General features: G+C 46.8%; 1 long non-coding RNA gene across 1 annotated transcript in view; it reads right to left on the reverse strand.

Annotated features, from left to right (window-relative positions):
- LOC134935117 (uncharacterized) overlaps positions 1 to 13,522 on the reverse strand; it is a 32,334-nt gene extending 18,812 nt beyond the window's left edge. The window contains exon 1 of the long non-coding RNA XR_010179912.1: positions 13,438 to 13,522. This is a non-coding gene — a long non-coding RNA (uncharacterized LOC134935117). The remainder of the gene's footprint in view (positions 1 to 13,437) is intronic.
- Between the last annotated feature and the right edge of the window lie 10,530 nt (positions 13,523 to 24,052).

The raw sequence follows: 24,052 nt of genomic DNA on the forward strand, positions 1-24,052 counted from the left end.
ACAACCTCCCCCTCCTCCTCACTAACCTCTTCCACCTCAGTCACCTCCTCCCTCTCACTCACCTCCTCCACCTCACTCACCTCCTCCCTCTCACTAACCTCCTCCACCTCACTCACCTCCTCCACCTCACTCACCTCCTCCCTCTCACTCACCTCTGACTGGGACATATTCAGGACAAACAACAAATAACAAATATAAAAAAAAATACACAACACACTCCTCCACTACCACTACACACCACACACCAAACACACACACACACACACACACACACACACACACACACACACACTCACAAACAATGACAATAGACTGTAAAAAAAATGTACAAAGACAAAAAATAAAACAGACTTTTAAATAACTACACAACAAGTATGACAAGACTACTTACACACACAGTACAGCACTCACAATCTCAAAAAACCACCTCCAAACCACAAAATACTCCAAACTACTCACCAACACCAAACACCACTTCCTCTCACCTCTCCACTAGCTAAACCCACGAGGTACGGACGGTTTGGGGGCGTTTTTATGGTAATGAGCACAGACACTCCTCCATCACTAAACAAACCAATCACGGACGAGTGACAAAAACAAAAGTTAGACCAAAATCGCGTCCGGGAACGGAAAAACACTGCCGTAACATTCAAATGACGCATTCATTAAAAAAAAAAAAACACGCCCGCAAAAACACAAAATCGGCCGCATTCTATCATTAAAAACCACAAATGACATCGACATCGATAAATGAAAATAATCAAAATACGACAGCTTAGTAAATGAGGCGTAATAAAAACAAAAAGTTGCACATTCACACATTCGATGTCATTCGTGTTTAATTACACTCCAAATCGACACAGATACGAATTTTAGTAAATATACCCCTAGGTACACAATGGGGGTAATTCCAAGTTGATCGCAGCAGCAATTTTTTTAGCAGTTGGGCAAAACCATGTGCACTGCGGGGGGGGGGGGGGGGGGGGCAGATATAACATGTGCAGAGGGAGTTAGATTTGGGTGGGGTGTATTCAAACTGAAATCTAAATTGCAGTGTTAAAATAAAGCAGCCAGTATTTACCCTGCACAGAAACAAAATAACCCACCCAAATCTAACTCTCTCTGCAAATGTTGGGGGTAATTCCAAGTTGATCGCAGCAGGAATTTTTTTTAGCAGTTAGGCAAAACCATGTGCACTGCAGGAGAGGCAGAAATAACATGTGCAGAGAGAGTTAGATTTGGGTGTGGTGTGTTCAATCTGCAATCTAATTTGCAGTTTAAAAATAAAGCAGCCAGTATTTACCCTGCACAGAAATAAAATAACCCACCCAAATCTAACTCTCTCTGCACATGTTATATCTACCCCACCTGCAGTGCACATGGTTTTGCCCAATTGCTAACAAAAATCCTGCTGCGATCAACTTGGAATTACCCCCCGTTATACAGTATCTGCCTCCCCTGCAGTGCACATGGTTTTGCCCAATTGCTAACAAACTTGCTGCTGCGATCAACTCAGAATTACCCCCAATATACAATAATTGTACCAATGGTCAATAATCGAGCACTCAGCCACTTTTATTGGACAGTCTATATGAACTATTGTTTTGGTGTCTCGCTGAAAAACAAACACACTTTTTCGATTATCTGATCAGTTGGCCAAGACCGACAATCTCAACCTCAATCTCTGGATATTGTTCAGTGTGTGAGCATTCTCGATAATCTGCCTCTATTTCCTATGCTTTTTCCTTAAATACGTCATCCTCTTTGTGGGTGACATATGCAGATTCAGGGCCTGATTTAGGTTTGTTAGCAAAAAAGCAAGCAACTGGGCAAAACCATGGGGGTCATTTCGAGTTAGACATGTGGGGGGACGCCCAGCAGAGGGCTAGTCCGCCCCGCATGTCAGTGCCGCCTCCCCCCACGCAGAAATGCAAAAGCATCGTACAGCGGCGATGCTTATGCATTTCAGGAGTAACTCCCGACCAGCGCAGGTTCTGCGGCTGGCCGGGAGAACCTCTCCGCTGCCTGGGTCGCAGCGGCTGCGTGTGATGTCACGCAGTCGCTGCGGCCCGCCCCCCCCCCCCCCATTGTTCCGGCCACGCCTGTGTTGGCCAGACTGCGCCCCCTAAATAGCGGCTTACCACCGCCATCCAGCCCCCTCCCACCCAGCGACCGCCTCTTCCTGTCAATCAGGCAGAGGCGATCGCTATGGTGCATGCGCAGATCCGGCCCGATCGCTGCACTGCGATAAACTGCAGCGAGCGAACGGGTCAGAATCACCCCCAATGTGCGCTGCAGGTGGGGCAGATATAATATGTGCAAAGATTTAGATTTGGGTGGGGTGTGCTCAAACTGAAATCTAAATTGTAGTGTAAAAAAAGAAGCAGCCAGTATTTACCCTGCACAGAAACAATATAACCCATCTAAATCAAAATCTCTCTGCACATGTTACATCTGCCCCACCTGCAGTGCAACGTGGTTTTGCTCAGTTGTGTGCTTTTTTGCTTTGCTAACAAACCTAAAACAGGACCTCAGGGTGGTGTGTCAGAAAATCGTTAACTTTAAAACTGTGCTCAGATATTGGAGCCTTTGATTTCCCCCAAAAATCACACCAATTGTCGTCATGACCAAAAATCAGCCAATGTGTACCTAGCTTACTAAGCACCTAGACCAGACATGTCCAAACTGTGGCCCTCCAGCTGTTGAGAAACTACACATACCAGCATGCCCTGACACAGCTTTTGTATTCTCTGACAGCAAAACTGTGTCAGGGCATGCTGGGATATGTAGTTTCACAATCAGTGCCGTAACTAGGCATTTTAGCGCTGTGTGCAAGAAACGACATTGGTGCCCCCTCCTGCAAGATAGGGGCAGTGCGCGCCGTAGGTGCGCAAAAAATATATAGGTGCGTGGCTTCATGGGGAAGGGGCGTGGCCACAAAATAATAGCAATTCATACTACGGTGCACAGTAGTCTCCATTATTCAAATTACGCTGCACAGTAGCGCCACTACACCAGGTAGAGCCCCTTTTATACATTACAGCAGACAGCATCCCCCTTTTTACACATTACAGCAGACAGTCCCCCTTTTTACGCATTACGGAAGACAGCGCCCCCTTTTTACACATTACGGCAGACAGCGTCCCCCTTTTTTACACATTACAGCAGACAGCGTCCCCTTTTTACACATTACGGCAGACAGCGTCCCCCTTTTTACACATTACGGCAGACAGCGTCCCCCTTTTTACACATTACGGCAGACAGTGTCCCCCTTTTTACACATTGCGGCAGCCAGTCCCCCCATTTTACACATTGCGGCAGCCAGTCCCCCTTTTTACACATTACGGCAGACGGTGTCCCCCTGAGAGAGAGAGAGAGAGAGAGAAAGAGATATATATATACTTACCATCTCCCCGCTGACAGGCTCCTCGTGCTGGCAGCTCCCTCGGTGCAGGCATCGGACAAGGAGGAGGAGGGAGGGGGACAGGAGCCGCAGCAGCGCTATTTCATTAATAGTAAGCGCCGCTGCAGCTGTCCCCTCTCCTTCCGTATTGGCTGCCTGGCGCTGCTGTGGATGCCGGGAAGGAGGAATCGCATCCCAGCATCCACAGCAGCGCCGGGCAGCCAATACGGAAGGAGAGGGGACAGCTGCAGCGGCGTTTACTACCAATGAAATAGCGCTGCTGCGGCTCCAGTCCCCCTCCCTCCTCCTCCTTCTCCGCTGCCCGGCTCTGCTCTCTCCTATACAGCGCGGCTGCGGCGCACAGCACACAGCAGAGGCGGCATGTAATGAGTCAATTTGACTCATTACATGCCGCTAGCCGTGCGCCCTCAGGGCAACTGCGCTGTGTGCCAGGCCCACTTGGCACACACGTAGTTTCGGCCCTGTTCACAACAGCCAGAGGGCCGCAGTTTGGACATGCCTGACTTAGACACTGGCCCAATACACCACTCTAGCGACCTAATTACCCCAGATCACCACAGTACACATTTGCAGCCTAGACGCAATAAAAGAGAACATTGATTGCTAGGGTTCCCCTGTGGCTATGAAGACTGCATCATGTGGAAAGTTACAATTTACAGGTAGGTATTAGGGAGTAAGTTAGTTTCCCTGGCAATTCACAATATAGGCCCTCATTCCGAGTTGTTCGCTCGCTAGCTGCTTTTAGCAGCATTGCACACGCTAAGCCGCCGCCCTCTGGGAGTGTATCTTAGCTTAGCAGAATTGCAAACGAAAGATTCGCAAAATTGCGAATAGAAATTTCTCTGCAGTTTCTGAGTAGCTCGGGACTTACTCTGCCACTGCGATCAGTTCAGTCAGTTTCGTTCCTGGTTTGACATCACAAACACACCCAGCGTTTGCCCAGGCACTCCCCCGTTTCTCCAGCCACTCCTGCGTTTTTCCCAGAAACGGTAGCGTTTTTTCACACACACCCATAAAACGGCCAGTTTCCACCCAGAAACACCCACTTCCTGTCAATCACACTCCGATCACCAGAACGAAGAAAAATCCTTGTAATGCCGTGAGTAAAATACCTAACTTTTGAGTAAATTAACTAAGCGCATGCGCTCTGTGAACATTGCGCAATACAGCGAAATTCGGCAACGAGCGAACAACTCGGAATGAGGGCCATAGTTCAAATTACAATTATCACAGACATTAATTACACAGTTGCTCCACAGTAGTTTTTATTTAGCTGGAACGCTTCTGGGTAACTTTTTCTCTACTGTAAGGCTTCGAAGTAGTTATCACAATTTATAATAACACTTTGTGCATGCAATACACATTGCCACAAAACATTACAGAATGTATTATCTACCACCAACAATCTTAACGAACTAATAAAAGCAACAAAAGTAATAACATAGATATTGCATTACTAGTGAGGGCCCCATGTACTAGTTTATGTCATTAAATAGTTCACGTAGCAGAACTCAGTCATAATAACTATACAGTAGCTCCTTATTCAGTGATCACAGTTTTGAAAGTTCGCAGTCTTATACTCCTTTCAGACAGAACATGAAATTACTGGGTGAAGCAGTTCCACCCGGTAATTTCATGAAACACGCGGGTCCTTTTTCTGTGTGAAAGGGTCAACCCGTGTTGTAATTCCCGGGACTTCGACCCAGGAATTTACTAGAGATGAGCGGGTTCGGTTCCTCGGAATCCGAACCCCCCCGAACTTCAGCCTTTTTACACGGGTCCGAGGCAGACTCGGATCTTCCCGCCTTGCTCGGTTAACCCGAGCGCGCCCGAACGTCATCATCCCGCTGTCGGATTCTCGCGAGGCTCGTATTCTATCGCGAGACTCGGATTCTATATAAGGAGCCGCGCGTCGCCGCCATTTTCACACGTGCATTGAGATTGATAGGGATAGGACGTGGCTGGCGTCCTCTCCGTTAGAATAGATAGAGACACTTGAGTTGATTTACTACTAACTTAGTAATTTTGGGGAGCATTAGGAGTACTCAGAGTGCAGAGTTTTGCTGATAGTTACTAGTGACCACCAGTTTTATTTATTATTTAATATAATCCGTTCTCTGCCTGAAAAAAAACGATACACAGTCACATACCATATCTGTGCTCAGCCTCAGTGTGCTGCATGATAATATCATCTATGTATATCTGACTGTGCTGAGTGCTCACTGCTCACACAGCTGAATTGTGGGGGAGACTGGGGTGCAGTTATAGCAGGAGTACAGTGCACACTTTTGCTGCCAGTGTGACTGACCAGTGACCACCAGTATATTGTCTGCCTGAAAAAGTTAAACACTCCTGTGGTGTTTTTTTTTTTTATTCTATAAACGCATTCTGCTGACAGTGTCCAGCAGGTCCGTCATTCATTATATTATATAAATATTTACCTGCAGTAGTGTTAGATTTTTTTTGTTCATCTCTATCATCTTTATCATCTCTATATTAGCAGACGCAGTACAGTTGTCCACGGCTGTAGCTACCTCTGTGTCGTCAGTGCTCGTCCATAATTGTATACCTACCTGTGGTGGGGTTTTTTCTTCTATCTTCTTCATACTAGTAGTTTAGGAGTCTGCTGACAGTGTCCAGCAGGTCCGTCATTATATTATATATACCTGCAGTAGTGATATATATATATTTTTTATATCATTATCATCTCTATACTAGCAGACGCAGTACGGTAGTCCACGGCTGTAGCTACCTCTGTGTCGTCAGTCACTCGTCATCCATAAGTATACTAGTATCCATCCATCTCCATTGTTTACCTGAGGTGCCTTTTAGTTGTGCCTATTAAAAATGGAGAACAAAAATGTTGAGGTTCCAAAAATAGGGAAAGATCAAGATCCACTTCCACCTCGTGCTGAAGCTGCTGCCACTAGTCATGGCCGAGACAATGAAATTCCATCAACGTCGTCTGCCAAGGCCGATGCCCAATGTCATAGTACAGAGCATGTAAAATCCAAAACACAAAATATCAGTAAAAAAAGGACTCAAAAATCTAAAATAAAATCGTCGGAGGAGAAGCGTAAACTTGCCAATATGCCATTTACCACACGGAGTGGCAAGGAACGGCTGAGGCCCTGGCCTATGTTCATGGCTAGTGGTTCAGCTTCACATGAGGATGGAAGCACTCAGCCTCTCGCTAGAAAAATGAAAAGACTTAAGCTGGCAAAAGCACAGCAAAGAACTGTGCGTTCTTCGAAATCACAAATCCACAAGGAGAGTCCAATTGTGTCGGTTGCGATGCATGACCTTCCCAACACTGGACGTGAAGAGCATGCGCCTTCCACCATTTGCACGCCCCCTGCAAGTGCTGGAAGGAGCACCCGCAGTCCAGTTCCTGATAGTCAGATTGAAGATGTCAGTGTTGAAGTACACCAGGATGAGGAGGATATGGGTGTTGCTGGCACTGGGGAGGAAATTGACAAGGAGGATTCTGATGGTGAGGTGGTTTGTTTAAGTCAGGCACCCGGGGAGACACCTGTTGTCCGTGGGAGGAATATGGCCATTGACATGCCTGGTGAAAATACCAAAAAAATCAGCTCTTCGGTGTGGAAGTATTTCAACAGAAATGTGGACAACAGGTGTCAAGCCGTGTGTTGCCTTTGTCAAGCTGTAATAAGTAGGGGTAAGGACGTTAACCACCTCGGAACATCCTCCCTTATACGTCACCTGCAGCGCATTCATCATAAGTCAGTGACAAGTTCAAAAACTTTGGGCGACAGCGGAAGCAGTCCACTGACCAGTAAATCCCTTCCACTTGTAACCAAGCTCACGCAAACCACCCCACCAACTCCCTCAGTGTCAATTTCCTCCTTCCCCAGGAATGCCAATAGTCCTGCAGGCCATGTCACTGGCAATTCTGACGAGTCCTCTCCTGCCTGGGATTCCTCCAATGCATCCTTGCGTGTAACGCCTACTGCTGCTGGCGCTGCTGTTGTTGCTGCTGGGAGTCGATGGTCATCCCAGAGGGGAAGTCGTAAGACCACTTTTACTACTTCCACCAAGCAATTGACTGTCCAACAGTCCTTTGCGAGGAAGATGAAATATCACAGCAGTCATCCTGCTGCAAAGCGGATAACTGAGGCCTTGGCATCCTGGGCGGTGAGAAACGTGGTTCCGGTATCCATCATTACTGCAGAGCCAACTATAGACTTGTTTGAGGTACTGTGTCCCCGGTACCAAATACCATCTAGGTTCCATTTCTCTAGGCCGGCGATACCGAAAATGTACACAGACCTCAGAAAAAGACTCACCAGTGTCCTAAAAAGTGCAGTTGTACCCAATGTCCACTTAACCACGGACATGTGGACAAGTGGAGCAGGGCAGACTCAGGACTATATGACTGTGACAGCCCACTGGGTAGATGTATTGACTCCCGCCGCAAGAACAGCAGCGGCGGCACCAGTAGCAGCATCTCGCAAACGCCAACTCTTTCCTAGGCAGGCTACGCTTTGTATCACCGCTTTCCAGAATACGCACACAGCTGAAAACCTCTTACGGCAACTGAGGAAGATCATCGCAGAATGGCTTACCCCAATTGGACTCTCCTGTGGATTTGTGGCATCGGACAACGCCAGCAATATTGTGTGTGCATTAAATCTGGGCAAATTCCAGCACTTCCCATGTTTTGCACATACCTTGAATTTGGTGGTGCAGAATTATTTAAAAAACGACAGGGGCGTGCAAGAGATGCTGTCGGTGGCCAGAAGAATTGCGGGACACTTTCGGCGTACAGGCACCACGTACAGAAGACTGGAACAACACCAAAAACCCTGAACCTGCCCTGCCATCATCTGAAGCAAGAAGTGGTAACGAGGTGGAATTCAACCCTCTATATGCTTCAGAGGTTGGAGGAGCAGCAAAAGGCCATTCAAGCCTATACAACTGACCACGATATAGGAGGTGGAATGCACCTGTCTCAAGCGCAGTGGAGAATGATTTCAACGTTGTGCAAGGTTCTGCAACCTTTTGAACTTGCCACACGTGAAGTCAGTTCAGACACTGCCAGCCTGAGTCAGGTCATTCCCCTCATCAGGCTTTTGCAGAAGAAGCTGGAGACATTGAAGGAGGAGCTAACACTGAGCGATTCCGCTAGGCATGTGGGACTTGTGGATGGAGCCCTTAATTCGCTTAACAAGGATTCACGGGTGGTCAATCAGTTGAAATCAGAGCACTACATTTTGGCCACCGTGCTCGATCCTAGATTTAAAACCTACCTTGGATCTCTCTTTCCGGCAGACACAAGTCTGCAGGGGTTCAAAGAACTGCTGGTGAGAAAATTGTCAAGTCAAGCGGAACGCGACCTGTCAACATCTCCTCCTTCACATTCTCCCGCAACTGGGGGTGCGAGGAAAAGGCTCAGAATTCCGAGCCCACCCGCTGGCGGTGATGCAGGGCAGTCTGGAGCGACTGCTGATGCTGACATCTGGTCCGGACTGAAGGACCTGCCAACGATTACGGACATGTCGTCTACTGGCACTGCATATGATTCTCTCTCCATTGAAAGAATGGTGGAGGATTATATGAGTGATCGCATCCAAGTAGGCACGTCAGACAGTCCGTACGTATACTGGCAGGAAAAAGAGGCAATTTGGAGGCCCTTGCACAAACTGGCTTTATTCTACCTAAGTTGCCCTCCCACAAGTGTGTACTCCGAAAGAGTGTTTAGTGCCGCCGCTCACCTTGTCAGCAATCGGCGTACGAGGTTACTTCCAGAAAATGTGGAGAAGATGATGTTCATTAAAATGAATTATAATCAATTCCTCCATGGAGACATTCACCAGCAGCAATTGCCTCCACAAAGTACACAGGGAGCTGTGATGGTGGATTCCAGTGGGGACGAATTGATAATCTGTGAGGAGGGGGATGTACACGGTGATGAATCGGAGGATGATGATGAGGTGGACATCTTGCCTCTGTAGAGCCAGTTTGTGCAAGGAGAGATTAATTGCTTCTTTTTTGGTGGGGGTCCAAACCAACCCGTCATTTCAGTCACAGTCGTGTGGCAGACCCTGTCACTGAAATGATGGGTTGGTTAAAGTGTGCATGTCCTGTTTATACAACATAAGGGTGGGTGGGAGGGCCCAAGGACAATTCCATCTTGCACCTCTTTTTTCTTTCATTTTTCTTTGCGTCATGTGCTGTTTGGGGAGTGTTTTTTGGAAGGGCCATCCTGCGTGACACTGCAGTGCCACTCCTAGATGGGCCAGGTGTTTGTGTCGGCCACTTGGGTCACTGAGCTTAGTCATCCAGCGACCTCGGTGCAAATTTTAGGACTAAAAATAATATTGTGAGGTGTGAGGTGTTCAGAATAGACTGAAAATGAGTGGAAATTATGGTTATTGAGGTTAATAATACTTTGGGATCAAAATGACCCCCACATTCTATGATTTAAGCTGTTTTTTAGGGTTTTTTGAAAAAAAAACACCCGAATCCAAAACACACCTGAATCCGACAAAAAAAAATTCGGTGAGGTTTTGCCAAAACGTGTTCGAACCCAAAACACGGCCACGGAACCGAACCCAAAACCAAAACACAAAACCCGAAAAATTTCCGGTGCACATCTCTAGAATTTACCAGGGTCGGAGAAACGGGAATTATGACACGGGTTGACCCTTTCACACAGACAAAATACCCGTGTTGATCTGCAAATTACCGGGTCGAAATTTTCGACCTGGTAATTTGCATGTCTGTGTGAAAGGGGGGTTCAGGCAGGTCTTTCCTGTTTGAAAGCCAGTGGCAAACGCAGGATTTCTAGAGGGGGGTTTCCAAATGCAATCTGCAAATATCCCACTCTGCGGAACATGGAATACAGTATAGATCAGTGATGGCTAACCTTGACACTCCAGCTGTTGTTGAACTACACATCCCAGCATGCCCTGCATCAGTTTTAGCATGGCCAAATAACAAAACTGTAGCAGGGCATGCTGGGATATGTAGTTCAACAAAAGCTGGAGTGTCAAGGTTAGCCATCACTGGTATAGATGGTCTATAGCAGGGGTGTCAAACACAAGGCCCGCGGGCCAAATCCGGCCCGCCAGACCTCGTCTGATGGCCCGCGGACTCACATTTCAAACATGGGTGGGTCCGTGGGACGCGCTTCGCTGCAGCCAATCCCTAGCCTGCCAGATTGATTGATGGCTCTGTGGCCCGGCTGCAAACTTTAAAAATAGGAGGTGGAGCCTTGCCAGTGCGGACTTGATGGCGCAGCTCTCCTCGATTTGGTGAGTTGTGCTTCGGACAGTGGATAACCTGCGGCTGGAGGAGGGTGTTGGGGTCTGAGAGCTGCCAGTGTTCCGCAGCCGGGGATCGGGGCTGGGTACTCCGTGATCCCGCGGCCAGCTCCGGGTGGTAATGCTGCTTTAGCTCTGAGCTGTTACAATCAGCGGTGACAGGGGGGCTGACTGTTCCCGCGGTGGGGGCTGGTTCAGGTCCCCGAGCTTCCGGCATTACAATGAGTCTCACTGACTCATTTAATGCCGCCACCAACGCTGCGCCTGTCTGCCCACCACCAGTGCCCCGGAGCCCTGTGCATTAAGACAGTCACTGCACAGTCAGTGACTCGGGTCCCGACTCCCGGCCGGAGGGGGAGAAGGAGATGCTCTGCTTTCAGCTCCTCCACCATAAACTCAAATGCTGCATGTGCCCGACTTGTTTAACTATTCCAAGTCCCTCTCTCTATTGCTGTTCACACGGACACCTGGCTGTTACACCCCGGTCCTGATTGTCACCAGCGCCAAAAGTTCATGGGAGGGATGCATAGAGTCACTGGCAGCCATCTCCATGCACAGTGACAGCCCCTGATTGTAAGCACTACTGATGCCAGGCAGGAAAATGCAATACTATTGTTGTACAAGTGGAAAGTGCTGCTCCTCCTCTCTCTCGCTCCTCTGCCCCCCCTCTCTCTTCATGTATCCCCCTCTATGCATCTCCTTCCTCTCTGTCTCCCCCCACTCTCCGTCTCTCCTCCTTTCTCGCTCTCTGTCTGTCTCCCCCCTTTCTCTCTCCGTCTCTCCCCCCTCTCTATCCCTATCTCCTCACTATCCATTTCCCCTCTCTGTCTCCCCCTCTCTCTGCTCCTCTCTCCGTCACTCCCCCCTCTGCGTCTCCCCCCTCGCGCTCTCTCTCTGCGTCTCCCCCCTCGCGCTCTCTCTCTGCGTCTCCCCCCTCGCGCTCTCTCTCTGCATCTCCCCCCTCGCGCTCTCTCTGGACACATAGACCTACAGATACAACCAGCCCTTTGATGGGGACCAAACTGCTGATGCGGCCCCCGATGAATTTGAGTTTGACACCCCTGGTCTATAGTATAGACTGTATCAAATATATTTAAATAATATAAGTAAGTGGTCAGGAAAAGGTTAAACATACTAAAATAAATGCACAAACATTATAGAACCAGTACTGCACTTTCTAGGCACACATTCTCCTACCTCATGGTAAGGCCCCTGTCCCTTCTTTCTGGCAGCTACTCTTTGGTCCAGTGCACTGAATGAGGGATCAGATTCACACACTGCAAACTTGATAGAAAAAGCTGCTACCACTGGGCATGTGCAGCAGCTCTGCATGATGCGGCGGCAGCTCTAGTAATCATATTATATACCATTGGTGTTGTTGTCATAATTTGACACTTGCCAAGAGGAGGAGGGTTTCTGGGCAACCAGAAACCCCCCTGCGTTTGCCTATGAAAGCGGTATGATATAAAGTATGTAGCTCTTGCAGGACTAGACTGACTGAAATACAAAGAGCAAGGCCACAGTCAGACAGTCTTGCTACCCTGTAACTACCTCCGTATAACTTCTGTGACAAAAGTACAGTATCTGTCCTTATCCGACAGTTTCCCTGTATAGCTGTGTGACAGTGATGTCTATAAATTGCAAGTCGAGAGAGAGGATGTACTGAACAGGCTGTAACAAACTTTGTCCAGCTTTTTGCCATCCGGGAGAAACCAGCAGAGTCTCTCACACAGGACGGCTTTGAGCCGTGTGTGATGCTGTGCGCATGCACAGCATTAGACACGGCTTGGGAAAAAACCGTTGTGTGTGAAAGCTCGCCTTCACACACACGGTTTACTGGCTGCAAAGACGGCCCGGCGCCGACCCGGCAGCCGGACCTTCCAGTGGATATTTCCGGCTGCAACCCGGCAGCCGGGCCGGGACCGTGTCGTGTGTAAGGACACATTGCGCTCAATGTGTCTTTGCATCACGGCAGCGGTTAAAAGCCGGCTGGGTTTTTGCCGGGTGGCGCCAGCCGGGTAGTGTGTTTCAGCGTTATCACTATGGCCCCTGCAATGCTGATACTCCTTTAACTGCAGATTAACAGCTGTAGTCAATTAATGGTGTCCTTGGATAAAACTAGCTGCTGATTGGAATTGCATTTAAAAAGTACTTATGCAGCTTCATGTTCCAAAACTATGCTTGCCTGTAGCATTTGAGGTAAGATACAATGTAAGCAGCTGAACTGTCTTTTGTCCCTGAGGAAGCTTGTGATGTGTGGCTAGTGCAGCAGTGTTACCGACCTGTGTTACAAGGGTTAGGTTGGCCTTAATTAACCATCATAAGCTGACCTCTGTCTGCAGCTGCACCAAGACACTGTCTATGCTCCTCCCACCGTCTGTTACTCCAAAGCAAGGCTACCTCCAGGGCTGTCCTTCAAAAGGGGGTGTATCATACTTGCCTACCTGACCCTCCCCATGAGGGAGAAAATGCTCTGTTCCTGGACTTTCCTGGTAATGCATGATTGCCATCACCTGTGGTGAGCTAGTTAATTGATAAGAAAGGTGTTTCACCACAGGTGATGGCAATCATACATTACCAGGAAAGTCCAGGAACAGAGCATTTTCTCCCTCATGGAGAGGGTCAGGTAGGCAAGTATGGGGTGTATGTGTAGCCTAGTTTCCAGCTACACAGTCAGTAGAGCCCATCACTGTTCTGCTTTGTCAGATGCATGTTAGCTGGCCTTACATAAGCTGTACAGCACTCCTGTCACACACCAGCAGCTGCCTCTGCTCCAAGTTGCTGCTCTGAGTCCCTCTAAGATGGCTGCTGCCCAACTGCCAACTGTCTCTGAAGATGGCTGCAACTGCCACTGCCCAAACAGTCTCTCTCTCTCTCTCTCTCTCTCTCTCTCTCTCTCTCTCTCTCTCTGGGATCAATACTCCTGTTGCTTATTGGTCAGTGTCCCCATGCCAGACACAGCACTCAAGGCTCAGCTAGCCCTATCCCTGCTGTAAGTTTAATAGTGTCCAGTCTGGGATGCACTTAGCATGGAAAGGGGCATAAAAGTCACACTACAGCTCGTGGCAGCTATGATGGGGTGCCACATTCTCCACACATGCTGGCTTCACTAAGTCCCTAATTATACACTGCCACCAATGCATGTTGTGGCCACAGGATGGCTGACGACACACCCCACTTTCACCAATGTATAAGGGGCATAACATACAGGGCATCTTATGCATTTATATCTATACATACTATTACAATAGATCAGGTGTATATATATATATATATATATATATATATATACACACAGTATAAATATAAATAAGGCACTCCACAGTAAATGTACAAGGGGATAAAGTTCTTTTGGTGGGGTGCCACAGATGTGGCAGTTGCAATGCTGGTGCCATGTTTCTCTGCGTACATGATTGCAGTTGAGGGCATATCTGGGCCCTAAAAACAGCAATGACATGCTTGCCTTTTTGACACTACTCCCCAATAACTCCCTATTAAAACCTCCAAAAGGCCACTTCCTGTCAGTCACTTTTCCATAAAATCATTGCGAGTGGGATTGCAGCAGCATCAAGGCGCATGTGCAGTACGATCATCATACATTCGCAGTCTGCAGATAATGTGTGAACATCAGCCATTGCGTACCGCTCTTTCCTGTCACCCTGAGTTTCTTTTGCTATCTTGCACCAGCCTTTACTGAGGTAAATTATATCCAAAAAGGGTTGTGCTGGTCATTAAATGGACTCCCCTGTTGAAAGGTACAGTATTTAATACTGTCCAGTACTCTTAATAGCTGTGTCTGCCAAGTAAAAGGAAGTGTCTCTCTCTCTCTCTCTCACTCTCTCTCTTTCTCATCTGAGCAGACTGATGTCACTGCAGCAGCTGGTGGCTCTCACAGCGGTATCCTCAGCGGCAGCTCCGCTCTCCACGGCGTGTCTCCTCACAGCGGTCTCCTCTGCAGTGGCTCCGCTCTACATAGCGTGTCTCCTCTCACACACACTAGTGCAAACTCCGCCTCCTCATTTTCCCACTCTGCCAAAGCTAATCAAAACTCCATCAGCCTTCTCACTCCCTCCTCCATTATAAGTAAGTCCAAGGGTCCTAGTGCCTGTCTGCTCACTGGTTCTGCTGGCGTCTCCCAGGCAACAGCTTAACTGGATGGGTAGTAAGCTCAGCAAGGGGAAAATTAAGGGACCTTACTCATATCTTATCCAGTCCGACAGTTGCCTACAATGCATACCCTTTGTAGTACAAATTAAGGGGGTCCAGTTAAGTGTCACATATTTCTCCGCTAAAAGCATGTGTGTCCTCACGCAAGTTGCCACAATCAAGAGTTCTGAGCCACAGTTCTGCAAATCCTAGCTCAAGTTTCTGAGGTGGCAGAATATTCGTTAGCACAAGGAAAATACTCAAAATAACCACATACACATTACATTATATACACTTTCATAAGTATGTTTATACAGCAGCAGTGGTTAAAGAAGCATACTGCATTATAACATTTTAGTCGCTGTACCTTGTACTGCGTTCTGGCCTCTTATGAACTGGAGTTAGTGCCCCTTTGGCCGGATCATGTACAATACAAAGTGTGTCATCACATTTAATAGATATCTCTTCCCTGGGTCTCGGGGCTACCGGTTTCATTGAGCTTGGAGTTGTGCTAACCATAAATAGTAAGAGCTCTATGGGGTCATGGAATGGAATACCCCCTGGGGTTCCCCGCCCTTCTGCCAGAGGTGAGTCTTTCTCTATTGCCAGGACTTCAACGGTGCAGAGCCTCAGTTGGACACGGGGAACGGTACTCAAATGTCCATCTGGTCTCTGGATTTGGTAAGTATATAGTCCATCAGCTGGAACTTGGCCAATAACATAGGTAACATCTTCCCACATGGCATCCAGTTTGCTTGATCGGCGATTTCTCCTTTTCCAAACTTTATCTCCGATCTTGAGATGTGTTGGCCGGGCATCAAAATGGTAGTTTTTCTCCTGATGGTGATGCACCGTTTCCATCCGTTGTTCCACCAGTTGCCAAGCAGTTTCTATCCGGTACTGATGTTCTTGCACCCAGTCAGTATGCACGGTGTTAGGCTCCTCCACCATTGGCATCAGCTCTAAATCCTTTGAGAGTTTGCCCTGTCTCCCGAACATTAGGTAGAATGGAGTGAACCCCGTGGAGCAGTGTTCTGTGTTATTATAAAGGTTGGTCAGTTCCGGATGGAGGTTAGGCCACTGGATACGCTTCTCTGCTGAAAGACTTTGGAGCATGCTAATTACAGTCTCTCTCACATAAGCCATTCTCCTGCGGGTGAGAGGCCATATTCCACAATTTCTTGCAACCGTAGAGAGAACAAAGTTCTTGAAACAACTGGGACTCGAACGCAGGGCCTTGGTCGGTAAGAACTTTAACGGGGTAGCCGTAAGGGCATACGAAGTGCTTGAGGAACAGCTCAGCCATTGTTTTTGCTGTCAAGTCCCATGCTTGCACCACCTCCAAGAATTTGCTGTAGTGATCTGTAATGGTCAGAGCATACTGGCACCCACTGGAGCTATGTTCAAGTTTCACATGATCAAACGCAACAATTTCAAGTGGATGGGAACTCTGTATCGGATGTAGAGGATCTTTTTGGGATGAGTCAGCTGGTCTCTTCAGATTATATATCCTGCAATCACGACACCACTTGTCGATATCAGATCACATCCCGACCCAAAAGAATCTCTGTCGGAGCATCGCCTCCATCCTCTGGGTGCAGAAGTGTCCCAACTGACTGTGATAGGCATTAAGCAACATGTCAGCTTGCTGTCTAGGTACTACAATTTGAGAGAGGATTGGTGGGTGCCGGGATAAAGGCTGGTGTGGACGACAAGGCCCTGTCGGAGGCTGATTCGGTCTTGTTGGTGCAACAGTTTAATCAGTTCAGGATCAGCAGCGGCTCTCTGGGACTTAGACGACTTTTGCTGTGGATTAGGCCCATTAGGTCATGTAACACAGGACTTGCTTTCTGTACTTGTTGCCAGTCGAACCCAAGACTACTTGGCAAAGCATTTTCAGAGGTGAGATCTGCAGTGGCGGTAACAGGGTCAGAAGAAACTATTGGTTTCCTTTGCTTTGAAGGCTTAACACAGGGGTCTCAATGTCTTCAGACCAATCCTTTTCCTCCTCTGCGACATCAGCAGTTGGGAGGCGAGACAAACCATCTGTGTTTCCATTGGACTTGCCACTCTGGAAAGACACTGTATATCTAAAGTTGGTAAGATGTGCCATCCATCGCTGCTCTAACGCTAAAAGATGGGCGGAGGACAAATGTGCCAATGGATTATTGTCCATGACGATCACGCAGGGTGTGGCAGTCAGATAATTCTTGAACTTTTCGGTAACGGCCCAGATAAGGGCAAGGAGCTCCAGTTTAAAGGTGCTAGAGTTTTCGCTGTTTCTTTCGGTCTTCCTTAGACCTCTGCTGACATAAGCTATAACTCTCTCTCTCGTTCGTCTTGTATCTGAGAGAGTATCGCTCCCAGTCCATGGTAGGTGTCCGTATAGACCTGAAAAGGTTTCTCATAGTCCAGGTATGCAAGAAGTGGGGCTTCCGTTAGTGATGACTTCAAACATTCAAAAGCATTCTGTTGCTCTTCTGCCCCAGGTGACCAGGGCAGTACTCCGCCTCTACAGACCTGATTTGCCACGTAGTAACTCATGAAATGGTGTTGCCACATTGGCGAAATGCTAAATATAGCATTGGTAATACCCAATGAAGCAGAGAAAGCTACGGACGTCTTTCATCGTATGGGGAACAGGCCAGTCCCACACCACTCGTATCTTCTCGGGGTCAGGCTTCACCTCATCAGAGCTAACTATGTGGCCCAGATATTGCACATTTGGTTTTAGAAGATGGCAATTGGACGGCTTTAACTTTAGACCACATTTGGTCAATTGGATGAAGACCTCCTCTAGATGTTTCAAGTGATTATCGTAGGACTTCGAGAATATGATGACAGTGTCAAGATACAACAGGACCATCTCAAAGTTCCTGTGCCCCAAACAGTGCTCCATAACTCGTTGGAAGGTGGCAGGAGTGTTGCACAGCCCGAATGGCATGCGGTCAAACTCGAATAGACCCATGGTAGTCTTGAATGCAGTCTTTTCCCGGTTTTCTGGAGCCATTGGGATCTGCCAGTATCCACTTGTCAGGTCAAGAGTTGAGAAGTACTGAGCTGTCTTTAGTGCTGTCAACGATTCCTCTATCCGGGGCAGTGGATAAGCATCTTTGTGCTTCCCCGCGTTCAGTTTCCGATAGTTGATGCAGAATCTGAGGTTGCTGTCTTTTTTCCACACAATCACTAACAGTGCTGCCCATGGACTATGGCTTTCACATATCACACCTGCTTCTTTCATCTCATGTATCATGTTTCTCACCGGTTGGTACATGGCTGGTGGTAGAGGCCTGTGTCTTTCCTTCAATGGCGGCTTAGTTCCAGTAGGGATGTGGTGTTGGACTTCCTCAGCCTTCCCAAAGTCTGACATGTTCTGACTAAAGGCTTCGGCATTCCTGCGCACAACCTGAAGTATGCCCTCACGCCGACTCTCTGAAGTATCTGGACCGCCGATTTGTACTTCACTATACCATGGAGCTTCACCAGTGGTCATACTTTAATGGCCAGCCACCGCTTCCTCAGGAATCTTGGGTAAAGCCTCACCAAGGACGTCTTGAAAGTCTACCAGAATTACTCTAGCCACCGGACAGTGACGAAACAATCGTACTGGATAGCTATGTGGGTTTAATATCCGGACAGGTACTCTCCCACGTGTCACTTTAGCCAGCGTTCGTGCCACCGCGAATGGTTGCTGTCCATCGAAGTCACAGGGTTCCAGGAATACCTCATAATCTCGCCCCCCAGGGCCAATCCGGGCCTTGCACCACACTACATGCTCAGAATTTGGTCGCAGGATGACGTGTTGATGATTGGTGATCCTCGCCTTTCCAACTTCTCCCCTTGTAATGATGAATCTCTTTTGCCCATCAAGCTACCGGACTGTCTGCTGTAGAGTCTTCCGCTCCATTGGGGCCGCGGACCACATTTCCAACTTAAGAGCCTCCACCAATGCATCCGGGCAGTTCTTTAAGATGTTCATCCCTAAGATGACCGGAGGTAAATATTCGTTGTACGTAGTGGTGACCAGACACCCTTGCTGCTCCATGTTAGCCTTGCCGATAGTAAGGTCAGCCTCCCAATAGCCGCGGAACTTGATTTGCTGTCTATTACTGGCCAATAGGTGTAACCAGGTATTTGGTGGGCTTACTATCTCGAATTTGTCCCAGTGTCTATGAAACTCTGCAAGTTGGATCGACGTCACCTGTGAGCCTGTGTCCAGAAGAGCAGATACCTCCACCCTGTTAACTTGAATCTTTAGGTGAGGACACTCTCCAACATATCGAGGCCATCACCCCAGCTTTGATGGACCTACTGATGCATCTACTCCCGAGTATCGGTTCCTTGCCTCGGGGTCGGCCGTTTAAAGACTCATTGGGACACTGCCACTCGATGTGCCCACTCTGTTTGCATCGCCTGCATATAGGTCTTCCTTGTGCATCAATTTTATCCATGGGGTGTTGCCCTGATTCATGTGGCATATCCCACCACTGTCGTCCTTTTCTTCCTTGATCCTGGCGCCATCAGTTGCATTTAGCTTTAGCCTGTTCCAGCCATATTTCTTTTAGCTCTTTCGTCAACTCATGGATGACACTGGTGAGCGCCCCCACTTGGTCTTGACCAACTTGTAACTGTTGTACAGCAGTTCCTCTTGAGACAAAATGTTTGGTCATCGGACTTAGTTGTGAGTCTCCGTGCATTTCACTCTCGAGTGGCCTCGACACAGTCCCATACTCGACATCTGTATTTTGTTTAAGGCCTAAGATGTACATCATCGCCTCCTTGAACTCTGAAAACGTGCAGACAGGGTTCTGACGCCTCCACATCCGCAACTGAACTCTTGTTGCTTCCACCTAGCTCCTTCTAAAAGTAAGTTATCATGGTCTCATCCGCTTCCTCAGTCTCTTTTGGATCTCTGGCCTGTATCACCCACATGGCTTCTTGTAGCCTCAGTGCGAAATTTCGTAAGGACTCATGTGGTTGTTGCTTCCTGGCATACAGACGACCCTTTAACTCTGCAATTGTCAAGTTGAAGATACCAGCCAACTTATTCAAGCTGCCGTCAGCTGACTTTCGCTCTTCATCAGACCAGGATCTTACTTCCCGTAACCTTTTAGTTGCCCGATGACGACCTTCGCTTTTTGTTCCTCATTAAGGGGGTACAGCCTGAACATAGAGCTTAATTTTTCTTTAAATTCTGTAAAAGAACTCGTGCCAGCCTTTTTAGTCTCTCTCGAGTATTTGGGAAGCCATGGGGCCCCAAAATAGTAAGGCATCATGATTGGTGCAGGCTGTGATGTTGCCAAGTGAAGCAAGTAGCCTCCTTCTGCCTGTGGTCGATGAGGGCGCCTGAGGTTCCTCTGGTTCTGACATCCTGAATCCTGTTCATGGACGCAAAGTTGTAACAGGTAGGTATAGGTGGAAATGTCTGTGCAAGTGCAGGTGTCGGTGGACAAACCTGGATTCTTCACCTGGGATCACCTCTTGTACAGGATTGCACTATTGGAACCCCCAGAGGACCCAACACAATAGTCACCACACATTAAGATGGTGACATAAAGATTTATTAATCAGAATCAAACTGGTCACCTCTGTGAGACTAATTGATTAAAAGGCAAATACAGTTCCACAAATAAGACAGAGGGGGCACATGAGGATATAGGAAAAGGTTGCAAACGGTACAGCAATATCACAGTATACTAATAATCAAATCAGTAAACCATTTGCATATGCATTTACATACTGAGAATTAGTAATATTCTACTATGCCCGCTCAGGGCAGTAACCTTTGTTGTTGTCACAAGCTGATGGTGACTGAGTTGTATACCTAGTACCGGAACTAAACCAGAGCAGCAAAAGAGTAAATTTACATGCGAAGATTCTGAACCCTTTATAATCTACTGTCTTAATAGTAGCAGGTAATGCTGATAATTAAAAGTCAATAGCAGAATTAAGCACAGTTCGATATTGCGGGTTAGCAAACAGTAGGTATAGAGTACTGATAGAGTCAAATATTTACCTTTGAACATAAGCTATATACTTATTATGGACTAGTACGCAATCGGCACACGGAGTACCATAAGGGTACGCACTTAGCGTAGCAGACGCTAAACCGTGGGCGCGACGCACGAGCGGCACGTACGCTCACGGGCTTACGCTTGGTATCGAGCACGCTATAGGCGGCCCGAGTACAGTACTGCTACGTATTAATTCACCCATATCTTCACAATTCATCACATATTTTTCTAAAGCGTGCCCTGGAAAAGACATATAGCAGCTCTTTGTCTTTTGCTCTTTTCTTAAGACCACATTTTCCATTTAGTTTTCTGAACTATTTTCCGGGAGCACCACCAACCCATTGCTGAAATTATTTTATTATACAGTAGGCATAATGTTGGTTTAATATATTACAAAAGTAATACAAATATCATTAAGTGTATTCTGTGCAGATTTATCAATCCTTTTGCAAGTTGATTATACTGAGGCCTATCCCAGCTCTTAATCTGGCACGAATCTAGATTTACTCAGATATATACTTACCTTCTCCACCGCCTTATTATGACCAGTTTTAATCTAAAAACTGAACTAAGCGCAAAACGCAGAACGGATGACCTTGAAAATATTTTCCCAACTGGCAATGATACCAGCGATCCAGATCCAAACTGGGAAGAGGAGGTTTCAAAACTAAAATACATACTACAACGACAAACTCGAACCAACTGGGACCTAACAAGCTTGGAGAACTACCAGAAACAAAAAATTGTACCTAGAGGCCTTAGGCCGAAACTCTTTCCGGCATTTGAATTGTTTACTGATAATCTCCGACAGGAATGGGAAACTACATTATTAAAATGCTCACACGAGCTAATTAATATCTTGATCAAACACAACAACCTTGTTTTGGATGACTGTACTAAGGAAATTGACAGAATAGCTAAAAACTTAGAACCTTGGGAACAAGACCAGAGATTCCAAAGCAACTTTGATAAAATCAAGAAAGAACTTAAAGTATATGAACAAACCATAATTGACAGAAAGAAGAACAAATTCTTAAGGGACAAAAAGGATTTTGTGAACCAAAAAAATCTTCCATTGGACCAGACCAATTAGAAAAGAACGACCCGTGGAGCGTTCATATACCCCTTCCTCATCAGAGGTGGACTTATCCAGTACGGATGAGAACGAAAGCTACACTTACGACCGCAGGAACACCTCAGCATCAAGATTGGACAGTAATTCTTTGACTGGTTTTTTAGAACAAACCAGGGGAGCACGAGGCCACTCAACAAAAGGAAAAGAAAAACGCGACGTAGTAAGAAGAAGAGGAAGAGAGAAATGGGGCTCACCACCTCCAAATCGATATCCAAACCGCAGAAACCAGAACTAGTTCCAGATCATAACAAATATAAAATAATCAATCTATCGGATCACATTCTAACTGAGGAACAAAAGACAGTCCTAGAAAAGGGCCTTACATTCTCACCAACTAAAAAATTGAACCGATTTCAGTGGCAGGTAAATCTACAGTTATTCGGACGCAAACTGTTACTAGCCAAATTTTTCTCTGGAAACAGAGAATCATTGGAGATAAGTGCTGACCTTGGAAACCTTTCATCACAAGAGAGGGATGCCCTGATGATACTAGAAGAACTTGCAGGATCCTCGGAACCCACATCCCCAGCACAAAGTAAAAGAGTGATACTCAAGAAAAAATCAACCTTTTTTCCAAAGGACACCATATGCCCTGAGGTCAAAGTGTTCACCAACTTGGTATCCAAGGACCTAGACAAATTATACCTAAACAGGAAACACTACCGATCCACAGGTAATCTTACAATCAATGAACGCAAAGCACTCCGGGAGATCAAATCTTGGACTGACATAGTTCTAAAACCATCAGACAAAGGCGGAAATGTGGTAATCTGGCCAATAGAAAAGTATTTACAACAAGCCAAAAAACAATTGGACGATAAATTATGTTATCAGAAGAGCTTCTTTGACCCAACAGAAAACTACACAAAGCAATATATGAACATCATAGATAGGGCCTATCAACTAGGCACCGTGACCAAATCAGAACATGACTTTTTGTCTGTCAAAAATCCACGAGTACCAACGTTCTACCTTCTGCCTAAGGTACATAAAAACCTTAGAGATCCCCCAGGCAGACCAATCGTCTCAGGAAATGGTGGCCTCCTTGAAAACGCCTGTATCTTCCTGGACATACACCTCAGAGATCATGTGCTGGAACTCCCATCCTACACCAGGGACACGACAGATGTCTTAAAGAAAATCCACGATATTCAATTAGAAGATACACATCTACTTGTCAGCCTGGATGTCGAGGCACTGTACACGTCCATACAACATGATTTGGGTATCCAAGCAGTTGAATACTTTCTGATGATGAAGGGAATGGATGAATTTCATGAATTTCTAATACAACTACTTCATTTTGTATTAAATAAGAACTACTTCACCTTCAATAACCTCTTCTACACCCAGGTAAGGGGGACAGCGATGGGGGCAGCTTGTGCCCCTACTTACGCCAACCTCTTCCTGGGTTGGTGGGAGAGGGAATTTGTTTTCTCAGATGACCAAGAAGATACACTAAGCATATAACCCTTTGGACACGCTATATCGATGACATCCTCATCATATGGGATGGCACACAGGATGAACTCTTAGAATTCATCAAAAGACTCAATAACAACACCCTTAACCTTACTTTCACCTGTGTATATGACCAGAATAGCATACCATTCTTGGATCTCCGAATCTACAGAGATAACAAAAACATGATCTCTACAGAAATTTACAGGAAAGATACAGCCACCAACACTCTACTACACCAAACCAGCTCTCACTTTCCACCGACCATAACAAACATTCCTAAAGGAGAATTCTTACGCCTCAAACGAAATTGTTCTAGCGACGACGTCTATGAAAAAAGAAGTCAAGAATTAACACAGAGACTGAAGGAACGTGGATACAGTATGCGGTCAATAAAAAAAGCCAAGAGAATACTTACCAACACTAAGAGAGACTCTTTAATTTTTCACACCAAAACCAACACGGAAGAATCTCAGACCATTAGATTTGTGGGTGATTTTTGTGAAGAATGGAGGGAGATAAAATCAATCCTACAAAAACACTGGCCCGTTATACTCTCAGATGAAGATCTAGCCAAGAAACTTAA

The sequence above is a fragment of the Pseudophryne corroboree genome, chromosome 6 (genome assembly GCF_028390025.1).
Source record: "Pseudophryne corroboree isolate aPseCor3 chromosome 6, aPseCor3.hap2, whole genome shotgun sequence".
Taxonomy (NCBI): domain Eukaryota; kingdom Metazoa; phylum Chordata; class Amphibia; order Anura; family Myobatrachidae; genus Pseudophryne; species Pseudophryne corroboree.